General features: G+C 30.3%; 1 long non-coding RNA gene across 3 annotated transcripts; it reads right to left on the bottom strand.

Annotated features, from left to right (window-relative positions):
* Positions 1-2,826: 2,826 nt before the first annotated feature.
* Positions 2,827-12,755, bottom strand: LOC132745937 (uncharacterized). 3 transcript variants are annotated; one of them, XR_009627920.1, is made up of 6 exons: positions 11,604-12,755; positions 11,084-11,233; positions 9,724-9,901; positions 9,115-9,230; positions 5,761-5,871; positions 2,827-3,486 (listed from the first exon to the last, which is right to left on the bottom strand). It is a non-coding gene; the product is annotated as an uncharacterized LOC132745937 (long non-coding RNA). The 3 variants fall into 3 exon arrangements; XR_009627919.1 differs by having other exon boundaries at positions 11,084-11,250; positions 11,604-12,754; XR_009627918.1 differs by having other exon boundaries at positions 2,828-3,486; positions 11,084-12,754.
* Between the last annotated feature and the right edge of the window lie 1,110 nt (positions 12,756-13,865).

Raw genomic sequence — 13,865 nt, 5'->3', positions numbered from 1 at the left:
ATGATATTTCAACTATTCTTCAAGACTTAAGCTTAGATAAGATATTTCAAGTATTGTTCCAGACACAAGCTTCGTTAAGAAATTTCAAGTGTTGTCCCATTCTCAAACTCAGTTAAGATGTTTCAAGTATTCTTCAAGATTCAAACTAAGTTAAAATATTTCATGTATTGTTTCAGACTCAAACTAAGTTAAGATAGTTCAAGTATTGTTCCAGACTCAAACTAAGTTATGATATTTCAAGTGTTGTTCCAGACTCAAACTCAGTTAAGATGTTTCAAGTATTCCTCAAGATTCAAACTAAGTTAAGATATTTCATGTATTGTTTCAGACTAAGTTAAGATAGTATAAAATGATAAAATGATAGACTAAGTCATTTTCCCCAAATGTTTCAAACTAAGTTAAGATAGTTCAAGTATTGTTACAGACTCAAACTAAGTTAAGATAGTTCAAGTATTATTCCAGACTCAAACTGAGTTAAGATATTTCAATTATTGTTTTTCAGACTCAAACTAAGTTAAGATATTTCAATTATTGTTCAAGACACAATTAAGTTAAGATATTTCAATCATTCTTCATAACTCAACTTATGTTAAGATATTTTAATTTAGTTAAGATATTTCAAGTGATTTTCCAGACACAAGTTATATTATTTCAAGTAGTGGTCTTCATTAAAACTAAGCTTTTTTTCATTTAAGGACGTTTAGATAGTAAAGCAGTTCCCACGACACAAATTAATTTCATTTTTTCCCCCAAATATTAACAAATATATTAATGTTTCAAACTATGAAAGGACATCGTTAGAATTATTTAGAATTTTAAGAATGTTGAGATATTTTAAATATTCCAGAAATGAAATATTAACAAACGCAAAGAAGTTTCCAAGATACAAGACAGATTTAAAATGTCAAATGTTGTTCTTTAAAATATTCCAGATATATATAAACTAGTATACAAAATTTTGATGGTTTTCCTCTGTTTACCCGTGACACAAATTATAGCCAACTATTTTAAATAATACTTGAAAAAAAACGTGATTCAATAAGTAAAGATACTAGGTCTATAGTATTTTCATATTTTTATATGTACTAAGTGAAAAGATTCTAATCAAAGCATTAATCTACCCAAAAATTGGTTGAAATATTTCAAGTTTCTGTATACTTGTAAAAAAGGAAGTATCCAATTTTGACTATAGTGTGTTCCTTTAAATTGTTTTTGATGTTAAATTTAATATTGCAGAAGAATTTGTAAAAGCAAGTATGACCAAAGGGAGACCATTCTTAATTAAGTAACGGTGTAACCACCCCTGAAAATTGGACCAAAAGGCGACTTCTCTCCCTATTGATAATTAAACATTATGCCTTTTGCGGCTAAATTTTCACGACCAAATGTTATTACTTTTGATTGATATTTGTTGGAAGTTTTACAGTAGCATTATGAAAGTCATTTTCCCCAAATGTTAATGTTAGTGCCGAAGATGTGTGAGAGTTATCAGTTAGAAAAAATAACAAGTGGTAATGGAGTGTAAACTGACGGGAAAACGACTTTTTATCATTTTATACTTCTTTTAATGAAGAGAAGTCTCCTTTGGTCCGTTCTTATCATTTAAATTTTCAGGGGAGATCAATCTGTATTTTAAAACAAGTAGCCTCCCTTTTCGCTTGATGTAATTTGCAAAACAATAAATAAATAAATAGATAAATAAAGATAAGTAGGTAAATAAATAAATAAATAAAATTAATTAATTAATTAATTAATTAATTTAAAAAAACTTTAAAAAAATTAAAACAGGCAAGTAAAGTTAAAAAAATGATAGAATAACGTATCAAAAGCGAACAAAAAAGCTAAATGATGCTAGCCCCCACCATCTTTTTTAACTTTTTGTCAGATCATATAAAAACTGAAAACAACAATAAAAAAATCAACAACAAAAAAAAACAAGCATAAACGCATGCATCGTCGGATACTCACGGTTGATAAACATGTAATCAAGATAGGCAGTGTTTATCAGTGGCTATCCGGCGATGAAACGCACGAGGATATGCTTGGAAATGAAAATGATAAAGTAACCCTTTGTGACTCCTTATTTAAAGCATTTAAAAGATAAAAAATGAAACAAATGATACTTCAAAATATAAAGGAACACATTATATCATGTATAAGGTTGATAATATTATCGGAAGCGGACTTGTCCAGCTTCCGTTTCTGAATACGTTCATTCTCAATTTAGGGAATATAACTTGAATAAAATCAAATTTGAAATTGGTCAGCCAACGGTTTAGAGCCTGGTCAATCTGCACGGACGTACAGGTTGGCCTGGCTGCATACTGGTGGCAAAGGCTGGTCACTTTAAGGTCAAGAATGTTATAGGTAAACAACTAAATGGTCACTTGTGACAATAATATTCTTTCATTCCATTTCTTGTTACCTTATTTCAATTTTTTATTTTCATTTTTTGTTTGCTTTTATTTTATTGTTTTTATTTTATCTTATTTCATTATTTTTGTTTTCATTTTATTTCATTATTGTTCATTTCATTTCATTTCATTTTATAGTTTTTATTTTATTTCACTCATATTGTTATTTCATTACTTTATTTCATTATTGTTCTTCTGGTCGTGATTACAATTACTCTAATATTTTATTTAATTTTTTCATCATTGCATGTTTTTAAATGATGAAATATTTCATCGTTGGAGTTTTCATTATGTTTCATTAATGTTGTTTTTGGTGGTAGTGGTGATATTCTTGGTGGTGTTATTATTATCTAAATCTTAAGAAATTTCAAATGGATGTTTCTATCATGTATTAAATGTTAGTTATTACACTTCTTGAAATATACATTGTAAAAAATGGGCATCATTCATTTCTGCAATTTTACTATTGCCATTATGTTAACGGTACAGTATGTTTGCATATATATTAAGTCTTAATAAATGTACATTCCTGATCAAAATTTACTTATTACACCACTTGAAATATACATTGCAAAAAAATGCATCATTCATTATTGCAATTATACTCATTATTGCCATTTCAATTTATTGACGGCACAGTATGTTAAATAGAAGATGTACAATGTAAAAAGCAAATAAAATATCCCTTCTATTCTGTTCACATCAAGGCATTTATGAAGGTGTTATTTTTTTAAGTTCATGTAGAAAATCCAATCGAGCTAACACCTTTTATGGTTTTTATTACTACGCCAAAAACTCACTATTACTTCATAATTGCCATAAATATTAGACAGTTACATGGTAATATATTTCTTAAATTTGGCAGAAAAAAACACCATTCAGAAGTTGAACATGACATTTTCAGAAAGATACCAAATCGTATCAGGTGGATTAAAATCTCTTTGTCACATATTAAGTTGTAACGGCATGCAGTAGTTCCAAACCGTAACAAAGCATAGTTATTTTGCTGACTGTCAAGAGGGTGGTGTTTTCTTCATTCCTTCACCTGCTCAATTTACCATGTTCCGTATTTCTGAAATGTAAAGATCACCGATACACCTGCATTGTAAAAATTATATTCAACTTAGAATCAACTGTTTTTCCTTAAAGGCACATTATGCCTCAGAAATAAATCATTTTTTCCTACATTAGGCAGTGCAAACATAAGTATTATAACGTTCAAATAATGCTTTAAAGCATGTTAGATGCTTATTAGAAAAATAAAGTATGGCTGAATGTGAAAATATTGTTTTAAAGGTCGCAAACTGTAAACACAGTCGTATTTTAATTTCTACACAAAATACTAAATCATTAAAACTGTTTTCAAAAAAACAAAAGATTATTAAGATAAATGACCAATGAATATGAACAAAATACTAAATCATTAAAACTGTTTTCAAAAAAACAAAAGATTATTAAGATAAATGACCAATGAATATCTGTTTTGAAACTATAATAGGATACCAAAAATAAAAAGCTTTTCAGATATAAAAATAAAAACATTTTTGGGGGCATAATGGGCCTTCCTTTAAAGCTGCACACCTTAATACCAGCAAACAAACTGTTTAAGAAATAACTCTTCAGAAAAAATGAACAAAGATTTATTTTGCTTTGACCAGACGTTTCAATCTTTGTCGCAACAGACAAATATTTCAGAATTTCAGACATTGCATTACCTATTAGGTTCTACTTTTTCACAAAAATATGCAACTTAATTATTAAACAACGAGCACATACCAAGAACATGGAGAAAAAAAATGATTTGTGCTTCGGATATTCAACAGTAATAGAGAACGATTTTCAATGCTGATTGACTGTTCACATCATTTGGCGGCGTCTTTGATGTCAGCATCAACATTTAACTTGTATAATGTATAAAATATTCATATCACTTGTATCACTTTGCGTTTCACTTGCAAAAGACAGCAGGCGCACGGGTTGAACCACCAAATTAAAAAAAAAAAACAATGTTATCAATACTCTTATTAAAAAATGCAGATAATAGAATTCAGGAATACAATAAACAAATAATTACGTCTTACTCAAATAGTGGTCATAAAGCTTTTATTCACTCAAGATGTCATTAAACGATTCTCTTATTATTTCTAGTATATTCTTAACTGCAATGGTTCAATTATTCTGGTTGGGTTTAACCCTTTGCACTCCGTGCCCAGGCTATGTATTATCGTGTGCTCAAATTTGTATTTTGTCATTAAAATCCCATAAACTTCAAATGGACTGTTCCAAATTCTATGCAGGGCAGATCCATTACTCTAATTTAGTAGGTGAATGGTTACTGTCTCGACGGTACAATAATAATTTTTTAGCTTTACTGGCGGAAAAAGGACTATTCATGAATTCAAAGTCGCTGCCCATAAAAGTGAAGGAATGGGGGTGGGGTGAAAATGATTTGAAGTCAATGAATTCATTCAACCACTCGGTAACGGACGCCCTTTATTATAACTAAAACTTACAAAAGTTTTATCAAATTTGAATAATGAAGAAAAATGTTCGATACCAGTGTAGGTGTATATGTATTTATTTAGCCAAAGCAATTCATAACTGAATAACAACAACAAAGGTAACTGCTTCTGTGTTAAGCAAAGAATTTTTTTTTTATCAAACCCGAACATGAAACAATTTTCACAATGCCGTACTGTTTCAGAACCAAATGAATACACGTCTCATTCAAGAGCTATAAACAAGCCTTAAAGCTGCACGCCTCCAGATGAATCAAAAATATTTCAAGAAAAACAAACTTAAGAAAAATGTACTCAGATTTTAAGAGAAGTAAAAAGATTTAAGATTCAAGTAATTATTTATGTGCTAAATGTCTTTAACGACCGAAGTCGCAGTTCTTATTACCATATTTCTACTGCGTGACTAACGCAATGGCTATTAGTGTATATTTTGGCCTTTTTTTTTGGTAATGTAAGTAGACTGTAAATGCTGTTTGTAATGTGTAAATTACTTTCCTTGTTCACTACACTATATTTTTCTTTTTTCGATACATTTTCAAAATTTACATGAAGAATGGGCATGAATCTGGAGGCATGCTGCTTTAACCTGCGGAAATTATTAAATGGACTTTTCAACATTTTATTTAAGGAACAGTCCATTATAAATTATTATAACTAATTATCACATGAAAATAAAAATTGGAAGTTAGCAAACAGTAAAGAGGCTGGTCAAACTGCACAAATGTGCAGGCTGGCCGGGCTCTATTCTGGAGGCAAAGACTAATGACTTTCGCTTTCAGCAGGCTAAGAAACAAATCTATACATATATTCATTAAATATACTTTTACCTCATCATAATCAGTAGGTTCCAGTTCTGTGATAAGGATGTGACATGCCAAGATCAGTTTGCCGGTGCTCATTTCATATCTTTCGTTCTTTCTTAATTTCAAATCCTGAAACTGAAATATATGTTAAATTTTTTATCTATTTATAGGTTGAAAATTAAGATGTTATCGGAGTGTCACAATCAAAGTCACCAGATCATTACAAAATACACATTATGCATTAGAAATAATTATGATATTTTATGGTATAATTATAATAAGAGATATTTTTATCTCCCTTCCTTCGGCACAATCACTAAAATAGTGCCGATATCTTTTACCTATTCGTGAATTTAGTTATTGAATGTATATTTTTTTGTATTTAGATTGTAATACTTTAAGGAAGCGAGTGTCTTTATATTATGTTCAGTTCATTTTTTTTTCTAGAAAAGCAACAATAATTACAACAAGAGCTGTCACAGGAGACAGCGAAGCTCGACTAATGAAATACTGGACTCAGTAAGGAGGACAAAACTATGAAAGAAAAATCAATTATGTATAATTATGTATTAAGTTACAGTAAAAAATAACATTTGTTAACATAAATTCCAAGATCAAGGGGAATAATTCTAGAAATAGTCATGCTAGAGTTATGGACCTTGCCACACAACATTTGTGTAATGATAAGAAATATATATTTGAAGTTTGAAGTAGATACCTTAAAAAATAAAGAAGTTATTATATTTCTTAAAGAAAATCCTAAGTTCAAAGAGAGATAAATCTGTAAATATTGCTTCAAGAGTTATGAACATTGTCACATTAAATGTAATTGATGATAAGGAATAATATTTGAAGTTTGAGGTAGATACCTTTAAAAATAAAAAAGTTAAAATAACAAGAGCTGTCTGTAGGACAGCACGCTCGACTATTCTAAGTGCTTGATAGTAAAAGAGCCTTTATATTGTTTAATTTTTTAAGTTCACAAAAGGGCTAATTTTTTTTTATAAATTCATGTTATAGGCCTAAGAGAGAGTCTAATTATACAGTATTGGCTTGACTATTCGGAAGGTAATGTCACAAGGGTGTTTTATTGAGTATAATAATACTAATTACCTATGAATAAATAAATTTGACAGAAAAGGTACAAAGGCTTGTTATTAAGATGTTTTATCACGTAAATCACTGCTTTATTATTATGAATGCATAAAATTGTCCCGAAAAAGGCACAAACCCATCAGTAGTTATTGAGATAACAACTTACAAGAAAAACTTAAGCATGAATTTCTAAGTTGAAAAAGGGGAGAAAAATCAGCCTAAATGCAAGATAGAATTATGGATTTTTGTCAGTGACCTACAATTATGACCCTAAATGCATATGTGAAGTTTTTGATAAATATCTTTAATAGTTATTGAGATATGTAAAACTTGCATGTAAACATTAACCAAGAGACTAAGTAGAAAAGGGGATATGAATCAGCCTAAATGAGACTAGAGTTATGGAACTTGATCAGTGACATACAATTATGACCCTCAAATTATGACTCTAAGTGCATGTGTAAAGTTTCCAGTAAATATCTTTGAAGACCTTTAATCTTTAACCAAAATTTCTAAGTTTCAAAGGGGCGAATAATTCTGCAAATATTGCAGGCAGAGTTATGCAATTTTGCAAACTGATGTACATTGTTACTATAAAAAAGTATTTTAAATTTCAATTGAATATCTCAAGCAATAATTGAGATATTTGACTTTACAAAAAAACTTTAACCAAAATTTCTAAGTTCCAAAGGGGCATAATTCTGTTAATATTGTAGGCAGAGTTATCCAACTTGTCAATCTGATGCACCTTGTTACTATAAATAAGTATTGTAAGTTTCAATTGAATATCTCAAGCAATAATTGAGATATTTGACTTTACAAAAAACTTTAACCAAAATTTCTAAGTTAAAAAGGGGCATAATTCTGTTAATATTGTAGGCAGAGTTATCCAACTTGTCAATCTGATGTACCTTGTTACTATAAATAAGTATTGTAAGTTTCAATTGAATATCTCAAGTAATAATTGAGATATTTGACTTTACAAAAAACTTTAACCAACGCAGACGCCGACGCGGACGCTGACGCCGACGCCGACGCCGACGCCGGGGCGACTACAATAGCTCTCATATTCTTCGAATAGTCGAGCTAAAAAATAACATTTTTCTATAAATAAATCTAAGTTTATGGGGAGATAATTCTTGCAATATTGGTGCTAGAGTTATGAACCTTGTCACATATAAGATGTGGATGATGATAACGTAAATATATTTGAAGTATGAAGTTGATCACTTCAGAAATAAATAAGTTACAGTAAAAAATAATATTTTTTATGGAATATTCTAAGTTCAAAGGGAGATAAATCTGAAAATATTGGTGCTAGAGTTATGAACCTTGTCACATAAGATGGGGATGGTGATAACGTAAATATATTTGAAGTATGAGGTTGATCCCTTAAGAAATAAAGAAGAAACAGTAAGAAATAGTATTTTTTGAGGAAAATTCTAAGTTCAAGGGGAGATAAATCTGAAAATATTGGTGCTAGAGTTATGAACCTTGTCACATAAGATGGGGATAATGATAAGGTACATATATTTGAAGTATGAGGTTGATCCCTTAAAGAAGTATCAGTAAAAAATAGTATTTTTTAAGGAAAATTCTAAGTTCAAGGGGAGATAAATCTGAAAATATTGGTGCTAGAGTTATGAACCTTGTCACATAAGATGTGGTTGATGATAAGGAACATATATTTGAAGTTTGAAGTTGATACCTTAAGAAATGACACAGTTATAGTGAAAAATATTTTACTGCACCAAAACTTTAATCTAAAATCTGGACGCGACGCGGACGCCGGGGCGAGTAGGACAGCTCTCCATATACTTCGTATAGTCGAGCTAAAAAGTCATGGTCCATCTGAAATTAACATGCTTTTAAAATACAAACATTGTACTAAATTAAAAGTTGTAATTATTAATGAACTGTAATTAGTACTTTCTGAATATTTTGTGTGGTAGATCTACAATATTTTGATTTACTCTCAGCCTTCTAGTGCCAGCATCATATACATGTACCCGTGCGACCAGTGCCGACCAAAACCAGTCGGCATATCCTTGACATCTGCTCATGATCTGCACTATTCGATATTAAGTCACTACATACATGACATATTTTGAAATTTTCCCTTAAAATGAGTAATGGTTTTGTCCAGATTTGAAGATGGGCAAGTCCATTTAAAATATTTTGCGGAGTTAAAGGTGTAATCAGCGACTCACAAAGCCTTATCTGTAAAATGTATTGTTCTATGTTTAGCTAAATTTTGTATTTCTTTAAAATATCTTTACTTACCTCGACCCTCATTTCATATACTGAACGTCAGGGGAAGTAACTAAGATCACAACATCGAGTAGCAGACACACCGGAAGTCGCAAATTTCCACTTTAAAATTTATTGTCGTCTGCTACCTGTGGAAACATTATTGGTAACATGGTTGAACAAATGTTACATTTTTTAGCATTTTAAAAATAATTGTAAGTTATTTGTTTAAATTACTGAAATGTTCTTAATGACCCATAACTCAACATTATTATGCTCATTTGATAAGAATATATTGTAAACTTAAATTATTATTTTCGACATGACTGCTTTAAATCAAGCTGACTAAGTGGCATACATGTAATTATATAAATCAAAATCTAGTTTAAAGTTAAAGGTGTTTAGATTATGTTCCCCGTTACACAATCATAATGAATTCTAAGGTAGGAAGTTACACACAAAACATGCAAAACGAAATGTTTTACGAGAACAGACGACCAAGTGACTAAAATAGCCCTTACTCGTTTTTCAAACAGTTTGGCTAAAAATGGTTCATTATGAAACATTAGACAATAATGATATGTCAACATAATTATTACATTGACACGAAAGTTTATTTTTCAAAAAGTAGACAAGACATACGTTACAAAGTTATGATTTCCTTTTTCAAACCCTACTGTAACATGCTGAAAGCGAGTCCAGTATACAGTAGAGCTGGGCCAGCCTGTAATTTCGGGCAGTCTGATATGGTGCATGATTGCATCTGCGCGACAACTGTCGTCTGCTAGGATTCTTTCCGCCATTTCCTGCTTTACGTCTGCTAAATGATCAATAAACATTTTTCTTCAATAGTATGAATTATATAGTTGTAATATTTAGAAATATACAATTTTATCTAGTCTTGTCTTTCAAAAGTAATCCAGTGATATTTTCTTACGACATCTGAAAACAAACGAAAAACCAAAGAACAATAATATTATACTAGTCTAAAATGTCGCATTCTGCATCTAAAATAATCAGTATATATAATTGTTAAAAATGTCGCATTCAACACCCGAATATCATTATTAGAAATGTCACGTTCTAAATCTAAAAGAATCAATGTTATCTTTAATATATTGCCGCATTCTCCACCTATGTATTTATATAATTATCAAAAATATCACATTAATATTAAACATCAATATAATTATACAAAATTGGGTATTGTACAGCTAAAAATTCAATATAGACTAACTATAAATGTGTCTCCCATTTTTATTAAATTGATATAACTATTTGAAATGATGAATAATAATAATTCGACTAGTACATGTACATGTTTAACAAAATCCAAAATCCGAAATTTTTTAATCGATCACAATGTATCAGCAAAGAATCAACTGTCTTATCGACCACCAATTCCCAAACTATTCAGAAATAAGGCCAGAATTTTCGACAAAGAAAGGCAACCATAACACACAAATGACATTAACAACTCCAACAAAGACAAAGAAAAACTACCATAACACTCATAAACAACTCCAACAAAGAGACAAACTAAAACACCGAACCAAAATCGAATAACCCAAATCACACACCAACTCCAAAAATTGAGAAAGAAACCAAAACAACCAAAATCGATATAAACAATGCACACAAAATATCGTCAATATACATAAACATAAAACATAGTTTTCAGTTTTGACAAAGAATCTTCATTTCTAAAATAAAATTTTGTAATTCTACGCAGTTTCAGTTACTGACATAATACCATTTACATGTATTATATGTATATCAAATTTCTTATAATGTCAAATTTTCCAAATGTAAATGCTGTTTTAATGTTGCATAATGTGTGCTGTCCTTGTTCCACAAGCATGGCCCGATATAGTATGATTACTTGCAAGTTCATTGGTTCCGTTCTGAAACTGATAAAACTTACGAAGAAAAGTTAAAACTCATTTGTCTAATAATAACTAGTTTCTAAAAAAAGCTCGTTCCTTTAAATAACTAAATTTACCTGATGCTCACTTGAACAACGTCATTCCATCATCACTGTAACACCCATGGACGTCCTCATCAAAACAACATTGTCATCAACATGGCCATCATTTTTACATATCACACGTCAATCATCCGTGTCAATACTTTGTTAGACCTCATATGCCAACTATCAATTATTCATATCTGTATTTTGTTTTATATCATAAGCCAATTATCATAATGGTCAAAAATAACTATGATCGAAACGTCACATGAAAAATTAAAAGTTTAACATGTATAATCCTTATGATTAATGCTAATTTATAATTAAAGTCCATATTCATGGAAAATTTAACTTTGTGTCAAACAAATTGTACCTACGAAAAATATTTGATAATTTACAAATTTTATGTGATACAATAACATTTCCCGAATTTTCTGTGAAATATTTACATTTTTTCCTAAAAAAGAAACAGTAACGCTTTCCCGATTTTCATGTGTAATAATATTACGTTTCGGCTATATAGTTTTTATTAATAAAATATAAAATAACTTACATTTTTGATTGATACTAAGTTCTTCGACGTCCTAAAATAAAAGAAACAATTCCAAATCTGCCATACTTTTGTTTCCGTCACGTCCCTCTCACAAACTTCACGCAAATGTAGCTAACAGTAAAGTGCATGGAAAATCACTCGACCATGAATCTTGAGCGCTCGGGGACAATCTTGTATGTTTAACCACTGATTGATTCTCACCAAAACGACTTTACTAAATAATCCGTTAAAGACGCCAGCAAAACATTTTCCGATCTCTTTTCAGTCACACGATTTAATTTGCTATGAATTTATATAAAACTATTGTTCCCCGTCTGGATAATTCGGAAGGACCAAAAAGTTAACGTGGTTGGCACACCATCACCTGACATGCGCGAAACAGTTTTTATTCGTCATTCGAGCATTAAGACGCAAGAACAATTGGAAGTTGTACCAAAATGAAATATTGAAAGAAGCTGGGACCTTAAAGTTAAAAACGGTTCATAATATATAAGTTTGTTAAAGTATTTAATTAAAGGAGCTCCATTGTGGTCTTAAAACCTAAACACATAAAAAATACATTCGTACATAGATAAACTGCAGGACAAATATACAAAAGATGTTAAAATGTATAGGGGATATTCAAGTTTTTTCTGTAAATACACGATTTATTTTCATCAAGTGGTATGAGAATAAATATTTCATGAGTGGCGGTATCCACGAGTGAAATGTGATAATTTTCATGCCACAATATGAAAATAAATCATGTATTTATAGAAAAAAACTTGAATTTTCTGTTTATTATATACATTTGTCTCTATTCTTAAATTACAATTTAGAAAACTATTCCTTAAATTTGAAAGAGAGAAGTCCGGCAAGACACCAGTGAATACACAGAAAATATGTTTCACTAAAATACTTTTTTACAGTGAAGTACGAAAATGAAAATAAGCGTTTTATTTCATCAATATTTCTCAATATTTCATTTATAGGTATATAATAAATATATGTACTCTGATTTGATTTCGATATAAATTCTATTTTGTCAAGGATCTTAATTACAATGTAATATATAAATCCGCGATTATGTGTAATTCTTGTCCGATTTGGGTTTTAAAAGCGTTTAACCACTTTTCATTTTTGGGTCATTTTGCACTTGTACTGGAAAAATAGAGTGAGCGAATAATCTGAAATCTTGCACACAAGTTAACATGCATCCAATAGTATATAAATTTAGAAAAAGATATTACCAGTTTCGTCATAGTAATAACGTTTATTAGAGATGTAAATTTATCTATATCTCTGCGTTAGTTTTAAAAAATTCATACCCTGGTTTGTATATTTTAACTGGAACAATAATAAATGTTTTGGTCCCAGATTTTAATTAGAATAGGAAACACATTCGTGACATTGTAACAAATGTAAACAAAAAAGTAAATTACATGAACACTGACTTATTTTAAAAAAAAATCAGCATCAGACTAAAATAACAAAATTGAAAGAGAAAAAAAAACAGATTGCAAAAGTAGAAAATAAAAAAACATTCATAAGATTGTTCAAAATGCAGCGCGTATATATCACATCTACCCTAATTTATTTCTGTTGCTCTGGCTATTAAAACGTTCAACGGCGCCTAGCTAGAACTGACACTGAAAATTTCATTGATAGGTATAGAATTCTATATCTTTTTTAACTGTTTTTTATTTGATTTTCACGTGTAGTCTATAGCCGGGCAAGCCACTTATTTGAGGTAATCTAAGGGGCAGGTAACTTATACATACGGCTGAAAAATCTTTTTTCCTTTTGTAATGTTTTTCAGTATATTTTTCCATATTTTCAACCAAAAAAATCCATGAAATATTTCTGTTACCTTTTTCATAAGAGGTAATTTTAATTCTTCTAAGTTTTGCCTTAAAAGCGTTTTAATTTCGCCGCCGCCGCTGCCACCGCCGCCAACACGACCACCACCAATAACAACATAGTATGAGCAAGAAAAAGTTTTGTAAAATGCGTAAGAATACAACACTCGCTGTATCTTTAAAATCCACAGATCCGCTGATTTATATAAAACTCGAGTTCAACATCTTGCGACATTTAACGATAGTGTTGCGACATTTAACGGTAGGGGAAATCCGTGCGACATTTAACGTTAACATTGCGACATTTAACGGCAAATGATTTTGCGACATTTAGCGGCGGTTGCGACATTTAGCGGCAATGGTGCGACATTTAGCGGTAAATGCGACATTTAGCGGTGTTGCGACATATAACGGCGCCACAGTC

Source organism: Ruditapes philippinarum, unplaced genomic scaffold (genome assembly GCF_026571515.1).
Source record: "Ruditapes philippinarum isolate M1 unplaced genomic scaffold, ASM2657151v2 ctg211_1_1_1_1, whole genome shotgun sequence".
NCBI lineage: Eukaryota > Metazoa > Mollusca > Bivalvia > Venerida > Veneridae > Ruditapes > Ruditapes philippinarum.
The sequence above is the reverse complement of the archived record's forward strand: the minus strand, read 5'-3'. Positions and strand labels throughout refer to the sequence as shown.